The sequence below is a fragment of the Notothenia rossii genome (assembly GCF_949606895.1).
Source record: "Notothenia rossii genome assembly, chromosome: 6".
In the NCBI taxonomy this organism is placed as follows: domain Eukaryota; kingdom Metazoa; phylum Chordata; class Actinopteri; order Perciformes; family Nototheniidae; genus Notothenia; species Notothenia rossii.
Genome location: NC_136909.1, coordinates 36,259,932 through 36,277,760, shown reverse-complemented (window position 1 = coordinate 36,277,760; position 17,829 = coordinate 36,259,932). Strand labels below are relative to the sequence as shown.

At 41.3% G+C, this 17,829-nt stretch overlaps 1 protein-coding gene across 8 annotated transcripts in view; it reads left to right on the top strand.

Moving 5' to 3' along the window:
* Positions 1 to 17,829, top strand: part of LOC307043957 (spermatid perinuclear RNA-binding protein-like) — a 140,475-nt gene that overhangs the window by 2,080 nt on the left and 120,566 nt on the right. For 2 of the 8 annotated variants that reach the window (XM_079688928.1, XM_079688933.1), the window contains exon 2: positions 14,306 to 14,342. The exons of the other annotated variants lie outside the window; for them this stretch is intronic. The gene's annotated coding sequence lies outside the window, so the exon portion shown is untranslated. The remainder of the gene's footprint in view (positions 1 to 14,305; positions 14,343 to 17,829) is intronic. 8 annotated transcript variants of the gene reach the window in all.

Here is a 17,829-nt window from a genome sequence, read left to right as displayed (position 1 = left end):
CCCTGTGTAGTTGCAATATAATAATTGAATTGATCGAAATGTTGACATGCCTTGTCTTTTTATGATTGCATCATTTGTTTGTATTCATAATTGTTAACGTTTTGTGCATCAAGTTCGAAACGTTACGTTAAGTGACGTATGACAGATTATTATGCTTTTGTACATTTCTGGATATTTTATTGTGTCGTAGATAGGGGACAGGAATTCAACCCCTATAAACATTGTGGCATTGATGCCGATGAGAAATATGAGATAGTATTTTATGTCCAGAGCAGGTAATTGTAATTCCCATAACTGCAGCACCAGAACAAATACTTGATGATTAATCTATTTGTCAGAAGACAGAAAATGACTCAACAGTTATTTGGATCATTTTAAATTGTAGGATGACAGATGTTCCCCAGCTGTGAGATTGGAAACCAATAACAGATGGACGATGAACACTTAATTTCATCACCATGATAATATGATCTTGCTTGTGGTACATAATAACACTTTATAAAACGGACAAGTCAAATCAAGCATTCTGATTGGTTCTTAGCCATGATATAATGAGCGTATATCACGGGTAGAATTGTAGTTACTTTTCACAAGTCAGTATCCCTCCGCGTCTGAGAAAAGCTACAACCGTTACAGCTGTTACATTAAGTCTGTTACATTAAGTCCATTACGAAACTAACTAACTTGTTTTTGGGCTAATTATTGTCTAAATATTATTTGTCTTTATGACAAATCATTTTTGAGAGACCATACTTTTGATCCTGTGGATTACTTTTGCCTTCTGCGGACCATGTCTAGCCATACAACTTTTCAAAACACACCTAAGCCACAACACGAACAGGTACGGCGAGGAGCCCCGGCCTCTACGCTGCTACAGCCGCGAGGCTATGCTGGAGCTACAATGCGATCGGCCTCCTACGAATACACCAAGCCACCTGTGTTCTTCGTTATTGGATAACATCCCTCGGGAGCTGCTTAGACACATCAGGAAAAAGAGACGAGGAAGGAGGGGAGGCGTTCGGAATTGCCTACGGCGGAGATTCAGCCGGCCACCACTTCCATCCATAATTCTCACAAACCTTTGCTCATTGAACAACAAAGTGGACACACTAAGGATATACACAAGGTACTGTCATGAATTTTGTGAGGCCTCTTTACTATGTTTCACGGAAAGTTGGCTACAATCTACGATGCCTGAATCTCTCTTTGAGGTACCCGGATTCACCCTTGTTCGAGCAGACAGGGATGCGAACTCGGGGAAAACCAGAGGAGGCGGTATTTGTGTGTATATTAATGATCTGTGGTGCCGATCATACTCAGTAAAATGTAAAACCTGTGATCCCAACGTAGAAATTCTCGGCATGACGTTAAGACCCTTCTATCTGCCTAGAGAATTCGGGTCTTTTTTACTGTTTGTTGTTTACGTGCCTCCCAGCGGCAGAGCGTCACTGGCGGCCGGCTCCATCGCTGACTGTGTTCACGAGCTGCAACTCAGCCACCCCGATGCACCGGCAATAGTGCTCGGGGACATGAACCAATGTCGCCTAGAGACTGTGTTACCTGGGTTCCAACAGTATGTTAAGGACCACACCAGAAAAGACAATATCCTGGACAAATGTTTCGTAAATGTTATAGGAGCCTATGTGACTAAATGTAGACCACCAATACTGAACTCTGATCATAATGTTGTGAATATGATACCAGTGTATAAGACCAAACTGAAGAGAAGTAAACCGGAAAAGAAAGTAATAAGGACATGGACAAATGAAAGTAGGGAAGAGTTGAAAGCCTGTTTTGATTGGACAGATTAGGACATTTTTCAGGAAGGTTCACTAGATGAAATAACTGTTACCAATGACTATATCAACTTCTGTGAAGAACTAGTTGTTCCCACTAAAGAAATACAAATCAATCCAAATAATAAATCTTATGTGACTAAGGGCATTAAAACCGTTATAAATACCAGGAAAATAGCTTTCAAAAACAAAGACTATGGAGCACTTAAACAGACAGAGAAAGAACTGAAAGTCAAATTGAGGGAATCAAAACTGGCACACAGAGAGCTTTTGGAAAATGCTTTTAAAGCCAAAAACCCCCAAAAGGCATGGGACACCATGAAAACCATGACAGGAATGTCATCCTCAGCTAAACCTATTGTGACGAACAATGAATTTTGTTTTGCTAACGAACTAAACATGTTGTTTACCCGTTTTGAGTCACTGGATAATTCTGCAAAGTGCACTGAAATGCTCGAAACCATAATACCTGCTTCCTCTGACAAAATGACCATCAGTGTCGAAGAGGTCAGAAAAACATTTCAGTGCACCAACACCAAGAAAACGGCTGGGCCAGATGGGTGCAGCGGTTTTCTGCTGAAAAACTTTGCTACTGAGCTGGCTCCAGTGTGGCAACCCATCTTTCAGGCTTCTATTGACACACACACCATCCCTCTGTCATGGAAAACTTCACACATCAAACCACTGCCCAAAATTCCATGCCCAAAAGAACATAAGGACTACAGACCAATAGCCCTCACCTCAGTGATTATGAAATCACTAGAAAGAATTCTGCTCCAATTTGTTATCACTACAACACAAGACAAACTGGATCCATCCCAATTTGCCTATAAACAAGGGTGCGGCACGGAAGATGCTGTGGCCACTCTGGTTCACATCATCACTAAACATTTAGATAAACGCAACACCTATGCAAGAGCCCTCTTCCTAGACTTCTCATCAGCATTCAACACAATACAAGCAGACTTCTTGGTGTCAAAAATGCCCAAAATGGAAGTAAATCCATACCTGATTTACTGGTATGCTGCTTTCCTCACTAGTAGAGAGCAACTTGTGAAGGTTAACAAAACCCTGTCATCTGCCATCACAACCAATGTAGGTGCCCCCCAGGGCTGTGTGAGTTAAGCTGTGCTCTTTACTCTCTACACTGATGATTGTCGTACCAACACCCCAAATCAAGTCATCATTAAGTACTCTGATGATACTGCAATAATATCTCTGCTCAGTAACACAGACGACCCTGAGCTGCACCAACAGGCTGTAAATCAGGTGGTTGAGTGGACTGATAACAATGCTCTTGAGATCAACACCAAGAAAACTGAGGAAATCATTTTTGGCTCACCACCTGACTCCCATAAAGTCCCCATTGTCATCCATACAGATGAAATCAAGCAGGGAGTTTCATACAAATACTTGGGTGTAATGATTGACCATCTGCTGTCATGGAAGGATCACATTGAATATCTGGGCAAAAGGACAAAACAAAGAATTTATTTTTCTCCGCCGTCTTAGGTCTTTTGGGGCGAGCAGAGAAATTCTTCTGTTGTTCTTTACATCTGTAAATCATGTCTATTCTGCAGTACTACCTGGTACAAATGTTTGTCAGCAGCTTTAAAATCAAAACTTCTCCACCTGTAAAAAATCTGCTCAAAGATTGTTGGTCAACCCTGTCAGAGACTCTATGACTCAGCCTATCATAACAACCTAGTGAGGCTGTCCAACAACATCATCTCTGACCCAAACCATGTTCTGAACAGTGAATATGAACTGCTACCATCTAAATCGGAGATACAGGGTCCCATGATTCAATAAAGTCAGACTGAAGCACTCCTTCGTGCATCAGTCAATCCTCACAGTAAACACAGAGCTAAATCCCAGATCAAATGCACGCTGAAGGTTCTTTGAGCAGTTTTTCTCTCACTGATTGTGCTGTTATGTTAAATGTTTGTTGTTTGTGTTTCATGTATTGTATCTGGATACTTGTCTGTTGATGTTGGACATGAAGCTGCTGTGACGCAAGTCAAATTTCAGACTTGATCTGACAAATAAAGTAATATCGTATCGTAACCAGAATGGCCACAGCATCTTCCGTGCCGCACCCTTGTTTATAGGCAAATTGGGATGGATCCAGTTTGTCTTGTGTTGTAGTGATAACAAATTGGAGCAGAATTCTTTCTAGTGATTTCATAATCACTGAGGTGAGGGCTATTGGTCTGTAGTCCTTATGTTCTTTTGGGCATGGAATTTTGGGCAGCGGTTTGATGGGTGAAGTTTTCCATGACAGAGGGATGGTGTGCGTGTCAATAGAAGCCTGAAAGATGGGTTGCCACACTGGAGCCAGCTCAGTAGCAAAGTTCTTCAGCAGAAAACCGCTGCACCCATCTGGCCCAGCCGCTTTCTTGGTGTTGGTGCACTGAAATGTTTTTCTGACCTCTTTGACACTGATGGTAATTTTGTCAGAGGAAGCAGGTATTATGGTTTCGAGCATTTCAGTGCACTTTGCAGAATTATCCAGTTACTCAAAACGGGTAAAGAACGTGTTTAGTTCGTTAGCAAAACAAAATTCATTGTTCGTCACAATAGGTTTAGCTGAGGATGACATTCCTGTCATGGTTTTTATGGTGTCCCATACCTTTTTGGGGTTTTTGGCTTTAAAAGCATTTTCCAAAAGCTCTCTGTGTGCCAGTTTTGATTCCCTCAATTTGACTTTCAGTTCTTTCTCTGTCTGTTTAAGTGCTCCATAGTCTTTGTTTTTGAAAGCTATTTTCCTGGTATTTATAACGGTTTTAATGCCCTTAGTCACATAAGATTTATTACTTGGATAGATTTGTATTTCTTTAGTGGGAACAACTAGTTCTACACAGAAGTTGATATAGCCATTGGTAACAGTTATTTCATCTAGTGAACCTTCCTGAAAAATGTCCCAATCTGTCCAATCAAAACAGGCTTTCAACTCTTCCCTACTTTCATTTGTCCATGTCCTTATTACTTTCTTTTCCGGTTTACTTCTCTTCAGTTTGGTCATATACACTGGTATCATATTCACAACATTATGATCAGAGTTCAGTATTGGTGGTCTACATTTAGTCACATAGGCTCCTATAACATTTACGAAACATTTGTCCAGGATATTGTCTTTTCTGGTGTGGTCCTTAACATACTGTTGAAACCCAGGTAACACAGTCTCTAGGCGACATTGGTTCATGTCCCCGAGCACTATTGCCGGTGCATCGGGGTGGCTGAGTTGCAGCTCGTGAACACAGTCAGCGATGGAGCCGGCCACCAGTGACGCTCTGCCGCTGGGAGGCACGTAAACAACAAACAGTAAAAAAGACCCGAATTCTCTAGGCAGATAGAAGGGTCTTAACGTCATGCCGAGAATTTCTACTTTGGGATCACAGGTTTTACATTTGACTGAGTATGATCGGCACCACAGATCATTAATATACACACAAATACCGCCTCCTCTGGTTTTCCCCGAGTTCGCATCCCTGTCTGCTCGAACAAGGGTGAATCCGGGTACTTCAAAGAGAGATTCAGGCATCGTAGTTTGTAGCCAACTTTCCATGAAACATAGTAAAGAAGCCTCACGAAATTCATGACAGTACCTTGTGTATATCCTTACGGCCCGTCCACACACAGGCATGAAAAAAACCTTTCAAAGCTTCGCCCATTCACTTGAATGGGGTGACGTAAAAGATTTGTAATCTTCGCCAAACTGCATTGTGGGGAGCGGAGCATGGCTTTGCAAGCATCGTGAGCATCAAAAGTTGAGCAATGTTCAACTTTTGATGCTCCCAATGCTTGCGAAGCTGGCATCAGCAAATCAAATCCCATTTATGGAAATCCCGCCAGTGCAAGCGCTAGCCAATCAAACCGCGTGCAAGCTGGGAGAGCCAGACCGCAGTTCACTTCCTCATATTCCAAACAAGATATAACGGTAGCAAATCACCCGGTTCTTTACGACCAGAACTATTTACTGGGATACAAACCTGAGGAACCAGGCATGGAGGGAGGTGGCAGAGACAGTGGGTGAAACTGGTAGGTTTTCGATTGTTTGGGGAGTTTATATCTAGTTTACTTAGTTTTAACATTACTATTGCTTTGTATGTCGGGGGCGGGAGATTCATGTGATTGGTTGTTGGTCGCGTTGCTCGCAAAAAATCGGCAAGCTTCAGACACGCCCAGCATCAAGATTTTTCAAGATTTTTTTCATGCCTGTGTGTGGACGGGCCGTTAGTGTATCCACTTTGTTGTTCAATGAGCAAAGGTTTGTGAGAATTATGGATGGAAGTGGTGGCCGGCTGAATCTCCGCCGTAGGCGATTCCGAACGCCTCCCCTCCTTCCTCGTCTCTTTTTCCTGATGTGTCTAAGCAGCTCCCGAGGGATGTCATCCAATAACGAAGAACACAGGTGGCTTGGTGTATTCGTAGGAGGCCGATCGCATTTTAGCTCCAGCATAGCCTCGTGGCTGTAGCAGCGTAGAGGCCGGGGCTCCTCGCCGTACCTGTTCGTGTTGTGGCTCAGGTGTGTTTTGAAAATTTGTATGGCCAGACATGGTCCGCAGAAAGCAAAAGTAATCCACAGGATCAAAGCATGGTCTCTCAAACATGATGTGTCATACAGACAAATAACGTTAGACAATAATTAGCCCACAAACAAACAAACAAAAACAAAACACAAGACGGACGGAGCAGCTGAGACGCGGTGCGTAGCCGAGCAGCGCACTTCACGCAACCGGATGTGATTGGTTATGATGCATTCAGGTGATGGTTCACATCATCACTAAACATTTAGATAAACGCAACACCTATGCAAGAGCCCTCTTCCTAGACTTCTCATCAGCATTCAACACAATACAAGCAGACATCTTGGTGTCAAAAATAGCCAAAATGGAAGTAAATCCATACCTTATTTACTGGTATGCTTTCCTCACTAGTAGAGAGCAACTTGTGAAGGTTAACAAAACCTTGTCATCTGCCATCACAACCAATGTAGGTGCCCCCCAGGGCTGTGTGAGTTAAGCTGTGCTCTTTACTCTCTACACTGATGATTGTCGTACCAACACACCAAATCAAGTCATCATTAAGTACTCTGATGATACTGCAATAATATCTCTGATCAGTAACACCCTGAGCTGCACCAACAGCAATGTAAATCAGGTGGTGGAATCGACTGATAACAATGCTCTTGAGATCAACACCAAGAAAACTGAGGAAATCATTTTTGGCTCACCACCTGACTCCCATAAAGTCCCCATTGTCATCCATACAGATGAAATCAAGCAGGGAGTTTCATACAAATACTTGGGTGTAATGATTGACTACCTGCTGTCATGGAAGGATCACATTGAATATCTGTGCAAAAGGAAAAAACGAAGAATTTATTTTCTCCGCCGTCTTAGGTCTTTTGGGGCGAGCAGAGAAATTCTTTTGTTGTTCTTTACATCTGTGATCTTGTCTATTCTGCAGTACTACCTGGTACAAATGTTTGTCAGCAGCTTTAAAATCAAAACTTCTCCACCTGTTAAAAATCTGCTCAAAGATGGTTGGTCAACCCTGTCAGAGACTCTATGACTCAGCCTATCATAACAACCTATTGAGGCTGTCCAACAACATCATCTCTGACCCAAACCATGTTCTGAACAGTGAATATGAACTGCTACCATCTAATCGGAGATACAGGGTCCCATGATTCAATAAAGTCAGACTGAAGCACTCCTTTGTGCATCAGTCAATCCTCACAGTAAACACAGAGCTAAATCCCAGATCAAATGCACGCTGAAGGTTCTTTGAGCATGTTTTCTCTCACTGATTGTGCGGTTATGTTAAATGTTTGTTGTTTGTGTTTCATGTATTGTGTCTAGATACTTTGTCTGTTGATGTTGGACATGGAGTTGCTGTGACGCAAGTCAAATTTCAGACTTGATCTGACCAATAAAGTACTATCGTATCGTATCGTATCGTATCGTATCATAGGTAGACCAACTGGAAAAGTACCACCGTTCAAAAGATTTCTGATGCGGGTCTTGAAACAAAGCAGAGAAATTATGACCGTTAGTGGCCATAGGTGCGAAAGCTCTCTCCAGAGCTACTGGAAGCCGAATCTCGGGGACCGGAGAAAGTGGAGCAATATTCTCGCCACGCCAAGCAACAGCCTAGAACAACCTCAACCTATACAAGTAACCGAGTAAGCCATGCTACTGATGCTGGACAGTTTTTCAGTGGGTGCATCATAAATGGCAACATACACATTCATTTAAATAAATAGCCAAATAATAGATCAACGCTCTCTATCTAAACCACGCCCCTTAGCTGTGATATAATGAGCATATTGTTTGTTTGTAGCCTTTATTTAACCAGGTGAAAGCCCCTTGAGATCAAAATATCTATTTTTCAAGGGTGACCAGCAGGGCATTAGTTACACATGTAACATAAAAACAACAGAACAACAATAAGGATGACATACAACATAATGTACAGGGTACAGTTTACAAACTCTATTTACAGTGACAGGTACCATGAGTATCAAACAGCATGTCACCCAGCCGAGTTTTAAAATGATGCAGGGGAACCAAAGTGCTCAGTTTTAAACATGTTTGCAGACTGTTCCAAGTTAGTGGAGCTGCACAACTAAAAGCTTTCTTCCCTAAGACAGTCCTAGCATGGCCTGTCGTGAGCTATTGCTTAATTATATTGGTTTACATACTGTACCTCTTTTTTAGTATTGATTAGGCTATTGCATAAAGATATAAGGCACTTTTTCATTGTAGAGTTACATCTTTCTTACACTTCTGGATTTATGAAGTTGACCTGAAATTAGCCTGAAAACAACCCAAGCCCCCACTTTGTCATTCTACAACATGTCCGCTGGAGCATCATCATCCCTCCATGATATCTTGACGTCTTTGATATTCCCTGTTGCTGCCCTTCAATCTTAATGATGACAAATAAGTATTCTCCAAATAGTTTCTGTCCTTTTAGCATGAAGACCCAAACACATTTAGAGGATGATGTGAAAGTCAAACTCACCATGGTAACCAGACTTATGCACTGCATGTAAATGGTCTGCAAAGGCTAAAATCTCAAAGTCCATGCCACAGGGAGTTTCTGTCCCTCACTGCCATATTTGAACTAAGAAACAAAACGGGAACAAACAAACTGTTGGTTAATAAAACGATAAGTAAAACAACAGAAAAATTAAAATACAATATTTAAATAATACATTAATGTCTAAATCAATTACCCAAAACTAACGGCAAATGTGTTCTGATTCTAGCTTCTCAGCTGTTAGGGTTTGCTGATATCTTTTGATTTATTTATGATTTTCAATAGAATATATTTTTGTTTCAGTCTTTTTTAGCTGTCCAAACTGTGTTGACCAAAGAGATTTTGAATGGCTGAGACTGAATAAATATGTGTGGCCTCTATCATAATTTAGTTTTGAATATAATCATCGCATGCATCAGACACAGGATTGAGACCATTGGGTTCCACAGACTGTGAGTTCCAATACCAGTTCTACTGTACCATTAAGTATGCTAGGAAAATAATCAGTGTATACTAATAAATAGTATGTCAAAAGCAGTATTCCTAAAAACACCTGCATCCCATACTGCATCCGGCATCCTTTTGATTTCTTTATGTCTCGTTTTGGCATTGACCTTACAACAACATTTACATATAGTGGTATACAAACCTGGGAAATATCGACCACATATAACATAGCACCCACATTAATTATGAGTAGATATACATATTTAGTGATAGCCGCATCAGCATATTGTTTACTTATCCTCTCATGCGTTTGCTTCAATAGCAACTCTTCAGTGTAACTGAACGGATCTGTTGAGGTAAGGCAGTGAAACCTGAGCAGAGGTTCCTGCTGCCATCGCCTCCATCTTTTCTCATTTTAGCTCCACCCTCCCTCTTATTTCACCCACCCTTAGAGCCTGGAGAGCTCAACTCATCGTGCACTTTAAACGTCTGAAAGTAGCCTCGTACTTAGAGCTTGTATGATGAGGGAATAGATGGAATTAGATCTGATGTGAAATAACTACCTCACCATCCGGGACATGGTGTTTTTTCCCGAGGATGTCTCTTCTCCTGAGCTGTTTGATGTTCTAAGAAAACACAAACCCACAAAAATGTGATCGCTGCCAGTCGGCTGCTTCTGCCAGCACTGGGACTTGTTTACAAAACCCCTCATGGACTTCCATCATAGGGCCATGAGCTCACACGCTACATTTTACACTTGAAGACATGCTGTTGGATCACAGAACAATCCCAAATTCATATACAAGCTTTCCCTCCTATATCAGAACTGAAAACAGATACAGTGGGGCAAAAAAGTATTTAGTCAGCCACCAATTGTGCAAGTTCTCCCACTTAAAAAGATGAGAGAGGCCTGTAATTTTCATCCTAGGTATACTTCAACTATGAGGGACAAAATGGGAAAAATAAATCCAGAAAATCACACTCTGATTTTTAAAGACTTTATTTGCAATTTATTTGGTCAATAACAAAAGTTCATCTCAATACTTTGTTATATACCCTTTGTTGGCAATGACAGAGGTCAAACGTTTTCTGTAAGTCTTCACAAGGTTTTCACACACTGTTGCTGGTATTTTGGCCCATTCCTCCATGCAGATCTCCTCTAGAGCAGTGATGTTTTGGGGCTGTCGCTGGGAAACACAGACTTTCAACTCCCTCCAAAGATTTTCTATGGGGTTGAGATCTGGAGACTGGCTAGGCCACTCCAGGACCTTGAAAAACTTCTTACGAAGCCACTCCTTCGTTGCCCGGGCGGTGTGTTTGGGATCATTGTCATGCTGAAAGACCCAGCCACGTTTCATCTTCAATGCCCTTGCTGATGGAAGGAGGTTGTCACTCAAAATCTCACGATACATGGCCCCATTCATTCTTTCCTTTACACGGATCAGTCGTCCTGGTCCTTTTGCAGAAAAACAGCCCCAAAGCATGATGTTTCCACCCCCAGGTTTCACAGTAGGTATGGTGTTCTTTGGATGCAACTCAGCATTCTTTCTCCTCCAAACACGTCTAGTTTGAGTTTTTACCAAAAAGTTATATTTTCGTTTAATCTGACCATATGACATTCTCCCAATCCTCTTCTGGATCATCTACATGCTCTAGCAAACTTCAGACGGGCCTGGACATGTACTGGCTTAAGCAGGGGGACACGTCTGGCACTGCAGGATTTGAGTCCCTGGCGGCGTAGTGTGTTACTGATGGTAGCCTTTGTTACTTTGGTCCCAGCTCTCTGCAGGTCATTGACTAGGTCCCCCCGTGTGGTTCTGGGATTTTTGCTCACCATTCTTGTGATCATTTTGACCCCACGGGGTGAGATCTTGCGTGGAGCCCCAGATCGAGGGAGATTATCAGTGGTCTTGTATGTCTTACATTTTCTAATAATTGCTCCCACAGTTGATTTCTTCACACCAAGCTGCTTACCTATTGCAGATTTATTTTTCCCAGCCTGGTGCAGGTCTACAATTTTGTTTCTGGTGTCCTTTGACAGCTCTTTGGTCTTGGCCATAGTGGATTTTGGAGTGTGACTGTTTGAGATTGCGGACAGGTGTCTTTTAAACTGATAACGAGTTCAAACAGGTGCCATTACAGTTAACAAGTGGAGGACAGAGGAGGTTCTTAACCTCTTAAGCCCTGAGCCTGTTTTTCAGGTTTCAGGCTCCAAAATGCCACTAACACAGCAAAGACTATATCTTCACTTCTAAAAGATGTAAATTAATAATATTTTCTCTCAAAGCAAGGTTACATCTGTGAGTTGGATGTAGAAGTGTCAGAATCAATATAGATATTTTTATTTTAAAGTAAATTCAGATGGAACATAGTAAAAACATGTAAATTATAATATCCGCCTAAAAGAAAACCATTACTTATAGTGAAAACCACCCTTGAATGATGGGTTAGTAGACTAAAAGCTTTAGGAATCCAAACTATAACATATAATAAGTACCCTGTATCAAGATTGATGCAAAACAAGTGAAATTTGACCTTTTTAGAGAGGTTTAGAAAAATAAAGTCCAGGCGGACTCACCTCTGGGTAATTTGGGAACCATCAGTTCTATTTGACCTTTTTCACTGTAAAAATCATTTTATTACTTTACTTTATTTTTATAACTATAGGTATTCATTCCATCCAAATACAACTGTTGTGAAAAAAAATAAAATAAAAAAAACGTACTCTGTTATCCCCTCCACAATGCTAACAGTGAGCCTCTGGATTAGCCCCGAGCGAAAGGTGCTAACCTATTACTGCACCGAAAATCACTCCTAGCTCCCTTTATTTCTTATCCCAGCTGCACATCCAACACATTGTTTATGATCGTAAAGACACAGAATCTAACGGTGCCCACCTCAACACTGAAAGACAGAAACTCGCAACGTTATCAACAAAAACGTAAATCAAAACAAGTGGCACTAGGTAGCTACACAATGCTAACATGGCTTACCGTCATCATCTTTGTCTAAACTGGTCTTCAATGGCATTAAAACGATAACAACCATGATGTAGTTAATCCATAGGTTAATACCCAATGTGGCAGTGTCCCCTTTGAAATGTTCTGATAATATATAAGCAATAAAACTGCAATTCCGTTATCTGCTGTCCGCTCTGTGCTCTGTGCGCTCTGGGTCCTGCAATTCCTGCTTCCTTACGGTAGTAAACAATAATTAAAGTCTGCTGCGTAAAGTGCTTACGCCGGCTGGCATTCTTCATACTTTACGCATGACCATATCTCTGGAACCCATTGGTCGATTTGGGTGATTTACACCCTTTTCTTAACCATTACATCCAATAGAATCGATGAGCAGTTCCCTAATCCACGTAAACATTACCATTGCGGATGTAATAGAGAAGCAAACGAAGCACATCTGAAAGTACAAGCCTGGACGGCAAAACTTTATACCCAGTATATTGCCATAACTATGATGGTGGATTATCAGTAAAAAATTCTACGTGACACTAAGACATTGGACTAACCTTGAGCGGCGTTTTTATTCCGGTGAACACAACTTTTGATCACAAATCAAAAAAGGCAAGATGTAATTATTGTAATATTTTTGAAACCGGATGTTGTTTACTTTCTCTTTTCTGGCTGATAGCTCCGCAATTGGGGTCCTACAGTGATGACATTACATGTGTGAAATCTTTGGAGGCTCAGCTTTAATCGGATATCTTGTTTGTGCAGTGACGATAAATAATAAGGGCATTGCTACCGTGAGTGCTGTGCAAAAGTACGTTAGCATTAGTTAGCATTTTTTCGCTCCATGCTAATTCAAAGGCTTGGTATTACTCTTGGGTTTCTTTTAGATAACAATGGTTCATATTGTTAGTTAGCTGAGTTTCTTATCGTTAAAAGGGTATGGAACATTAATAGTTTCATAAATGTTAAGAAGCCCTGAGACATAGTCTCGTAAAAAAACGGTGTGGGGGGGGTACACTGGGGGGACCCTCGGGCTTAAGAGGTTAAAGAAGAAGTTACAGGTCTGTGAGAGCCAGAAATCTTGTTTGTTTGTAGGTGAACAAATAATTATTTTCCACCATAATTTGCAAATAAATTCTTTAAAAATCAGACAAAATGTGACTTTCTGGATTTTTTTTTTTCTCATTTTATCTCTCATAGTTGAGGTATACCTAGGATGAAAATGACAGGCCTCTCTCATCTTTTTAAGTGGGAGAACTTACACAATTGGTGGCTGACTAAATACTTTTTTGCCCCACTGTATATAGTTAAATTAAAAGCTATAGAGCAGCGGTTTTCAAAGTGTGAGGTGCGCCTCCCCAGGGGGGCGCCAGAGAGCTTCAGGGGAGCCGCAGCGTGAGAAAAGAATTAACGAGAAACAGTGAAATCTAGCTAGTTAACTTCAGCTAACTTTATGCGAGAGGCAACATGGATCTTGCACTTTTGGCTGTCTGAGGAGACCGAGTTCCCCCACCTCTCCAAAAAGGCTGTAAAAGTGCTCATTCCTTTCACCTCCACTGAGTGCGGGTTTTTCGCATTGACTTTGATCAAAAGCAATTACCGGTCAAGGCTGCAGCCAGAGGATGACCTGCATTTATTCCTGTCTACATTGCATCCCCGCATCATCGGCCTGTGCGATTGAATACCCCTGCATTATAGAAACAACAACAATAATAATAGCAATAATAATTGGGAGGGGGGGCGCAGCTGTTCTTATGTTCTCTGAGGGGAGGCTCACCTCCCCACACTTTGAAAACCCCTGCTATAGAGGATCAACGTCCTGTCAGTCTCTCGGTCGACACGTGGCAGGCGGCGTGCTAACACTACAACTGATGATTCCTTTGCTTCCCAGTGTTTTATATTTCAATGTAGCATCTACAGTCACTACTTTGATTTTTATAATGTTACTTTGACGATTAACGTTAGCCTCACTGGCATCATCATTTAGCTGTGAGGAAGTGTTTCCCATACACATGTATTCACTAACCACATTTGTCGTCTCTGTAGATGGCATGATACTACGGATATTGTCTTCGAAGTAAAGGTATGGAAAATCTGAACTTTGGATATTTTTGTTGTTTGACTTGCAATACAAGACACAGCAGCTTTTAAGCAGGATAACACATTTTTTTCCCTCTTGCTGCCGATCCTTTGTTTTCACCGGAAAGAGGGCGGAGTTGACATTCTGCTAGGCCAGGGGTGGGCAAACCTTTTGGCTCGGGGGCCACTATGAGTTTTAAAATTTGACAGATGGGCCGGGCCAGTAGCAGATTGGTGAAAAAATATTTAGCTGTCCACTCCTCATTATACACTCGGCACTCAAAGTTGACTTTTCTTTTCTTTGGTCAACTCATTGTTACAGATGCAGGTTCAGAGGTGAATTATTGCGTCATTGCGTCATCGTTTACGTGCCTTCTTATGAGCCACACAGCGTTTTACGTCGCTGATTTTCTCCGCAACACAGCTCCCAACAACATCAATAGAGGACTGCGTCTGGTAGTTTTTAATTATACGAAGCCAGATTTAAATTAAAGAACTACTTCTCCAACCTTATACCTTTCTCCAGAGTGCCGTGGTGCATTGTTTATTAATGTGGTTCAGCTGCATTACTTCCCGCTGCAGTGCTGCTCGTCTACCGGAGTTTATTCTCCCGTTAACTCGCGGCAGCGGCCGCTGTAAAGTTTTCATTGTCTGACTGTCCCAAGCAGCTGATAAATATCCCCCATCCCCATAAGTGAATGTGTTTTAGTTTGAACGCTGTTTTGATCTACAGGTGATGTTAGATAATCAGACTATCTTGACTACTTGTTGCTATCATATTGTGGCATAAGCCGTTTTCTACACGCTTATTTTACCGGCGTAGTTTTCGTTATGATTTTACTTGTGATGGCCACATGTAGCCCATGTATTGATTCCATCCGATAGCTGCAATAATACAAAACAACAGGAACACGTCTGCCTCTTCACAATGTTCAATAACAGTGAACGGATGGTTATTAAAGTAAGGTCAAATAAACAGAATCACACTAAGCCTGGTTAGTGTTGCATGACTTTATATAAGTGTTTTGATAAGTGTGTGGTCGCGTTCTAGTCACTTTCTCAGCGCTACTGCTTGTTAAAACCGTACTCGCCATGAACTGTTATTGCTCAGGTTAATTTCGCCCCCTCCAATGTAAGCGTGAAATATTTGGTTCTTTGATCTTGTTGGGTTGCAGAGTGGGGCCAGAGAATAGACCAGACTCCGGCAAAGCTTAATTGTGTCTAGAGTGCGCCATCTACTGGGATCAACTGAAATGCCGGGTATTGCAGGAAAAAGGCAAAATGAATGCGGTCTTTACTATAATTTGGACAATTTTGTACCGATATTCGGCGGGCCGGATTCAAAAGCCCAACAGGCCGTATATGGCCCGCGGGCCTTAGTTTGCCCATGCCTGTGCTAGGCAGTGACGTAGCGCTGCTTTCATCCATGGGAGATAAATATAAAATCTTGAAACCACCAGAACGCACTGACACGTTTATTTACACAAGTTTGAATAACCAAATATCAGAATCCTTATCAAAAGAGCTTGTTCGGGCTTTAATGTAAAACACAATTGTGATCAGGCTGCAGAGTAGAATTAAAATGTATGGTGGGGGATTTCATTTTTTTCTGGGAATTAATTCCAGAAACTGTATGAAATAAAAATGGATATTTTAATTTAGTGTATTAAACTGAATAACTGACGATTCAGCTGCTTGAGGCAACAATCATGTTCTTCCAACAGGCTTATCTGCTCATTGACTGGCAGTGTTGTCCACATGGATCTTATACATCCAAATAGAAAGGCACAAAACAGTATACAACAAAAACAGTATACAACAAATCATCTCATGTTATATACTGTCACAATCCCCAACCCTATTTTGACGCACAACACCATTTAGTCTAATAATACCAATACAGTGCCAGTGGTATCTTACATCACATGCTTTTGCAAAGATGATTTGTCTCAGGCTTCTGTTAAACAGCCTCATGAGGTGTAACACCATTACATCTTGTCTTACAGGTTATTGGGCTGCCCACACCAACGATCAATATGAGTTTAAATCTATTGGTTTAAAAACCTATTTTCCCAATTCTTTGTATCTTAACTAACTGGGGTCGACAATTCTTGGCAATGTCATCCTTTGGGAAATATATCTGTCATCCCCTAAAAGTGCCTGTTTTGAACACATTTCTGACACCATTAATGACCCAACAGAGAATAAAACATACTATAGGAGCCACATTTGCAGTATTTTTCTGTGTTTATTATGGTACATGTTTTTGAGTCACTATAGGTGGTGGTCGTACGGGTATGGACTATTGAATGTTTTGCTTTGGAAATAAAAGGTCAAACGCATACTGTTAGAAACACTGAGTTTTTGCGTGTCCACAATGTTTTTCTCTTGTTTAGTCCCTCGCAGCACTTTGTTTGGAAGATTACTGCCGCAATACATACCGTTTTCTTTTTACCTTTCACTTAATTTTATTGTTATTCCTGTTCCTAACCAAGTCTTGCTCAAGGAGAAATCTTGCGTTGCATACATTTTTTTGAAAGACGTTAAACATTTAGCCATGACACATAGCCGCGGGAAGTCATTTTGCTCAGGGGGTGCTGCCAAAAGTGGGGAGGGGGGCCGCTTTAAAAAAAAAAAAAAAAAGGGCCGGCCCGGCTGTCAGCGATACGAGCAGCATACATTGTTTGTCAAAGGCGAAACACGGCAGGCAAAAACATCGTTTTTCATGCACTGGTACATTTTGAGATGTTGTGCTATTTTGATTCCATAACATGTTTTCTTTCAGGCTTTTGGAAGGAAAACTTACAAAATACACATTTAAGTGTTTATTTGACTATAGTTTGTCTATTTGCGTTTGTAGATATCTCCTAAATTCACCAAAAGTCAGCATTGTAACGTAACATAAATTACCGCGACCGCTGTTTGCACCATGTCATCAGAGATATCGTTGGAAAGCTCCGTCTCTCCTACACAATCTCATTGGATCCAAATATGGTCATTTCCTTTGCATCAGCAACCAATCGTGAAAGTACAAAAGGGTCTTAAACCAAGAAACGACATCTCATTGGCTGGTGTCAACTTCTGACAACGTGATTCGTTCAGATGCGTCACGTGTTGTGCTAAAACACTTCCTGGTTAGCTTTCCGCTCGAAATGTAAATCTCAAAATGGCAAAAGAACGGCGAAAAAACGTTCACAGAGAAGACAACAACAATTGTCACTTGCACGAAGCAAGATTATACAAAAAACAAATGACCCCGAACATGAAATACATTCACGGAGTGCGTCGATGCGCGAGCTGTCATCCAAAGAACAGGAGGGTTCAGCTAGCACCTCACTGCAATCTTTAAAGGTCGCTTTCTCAAAATGAGTTTTTTCTCCTACTCTGAGTCCGAAATCAGTTGCACTTACATACACCAAACCTTCCAGTTATATTCCTATCAATATTATGAAGGCTTTTACAAAAGAGTTTGTTCATATGTCATTCATAGC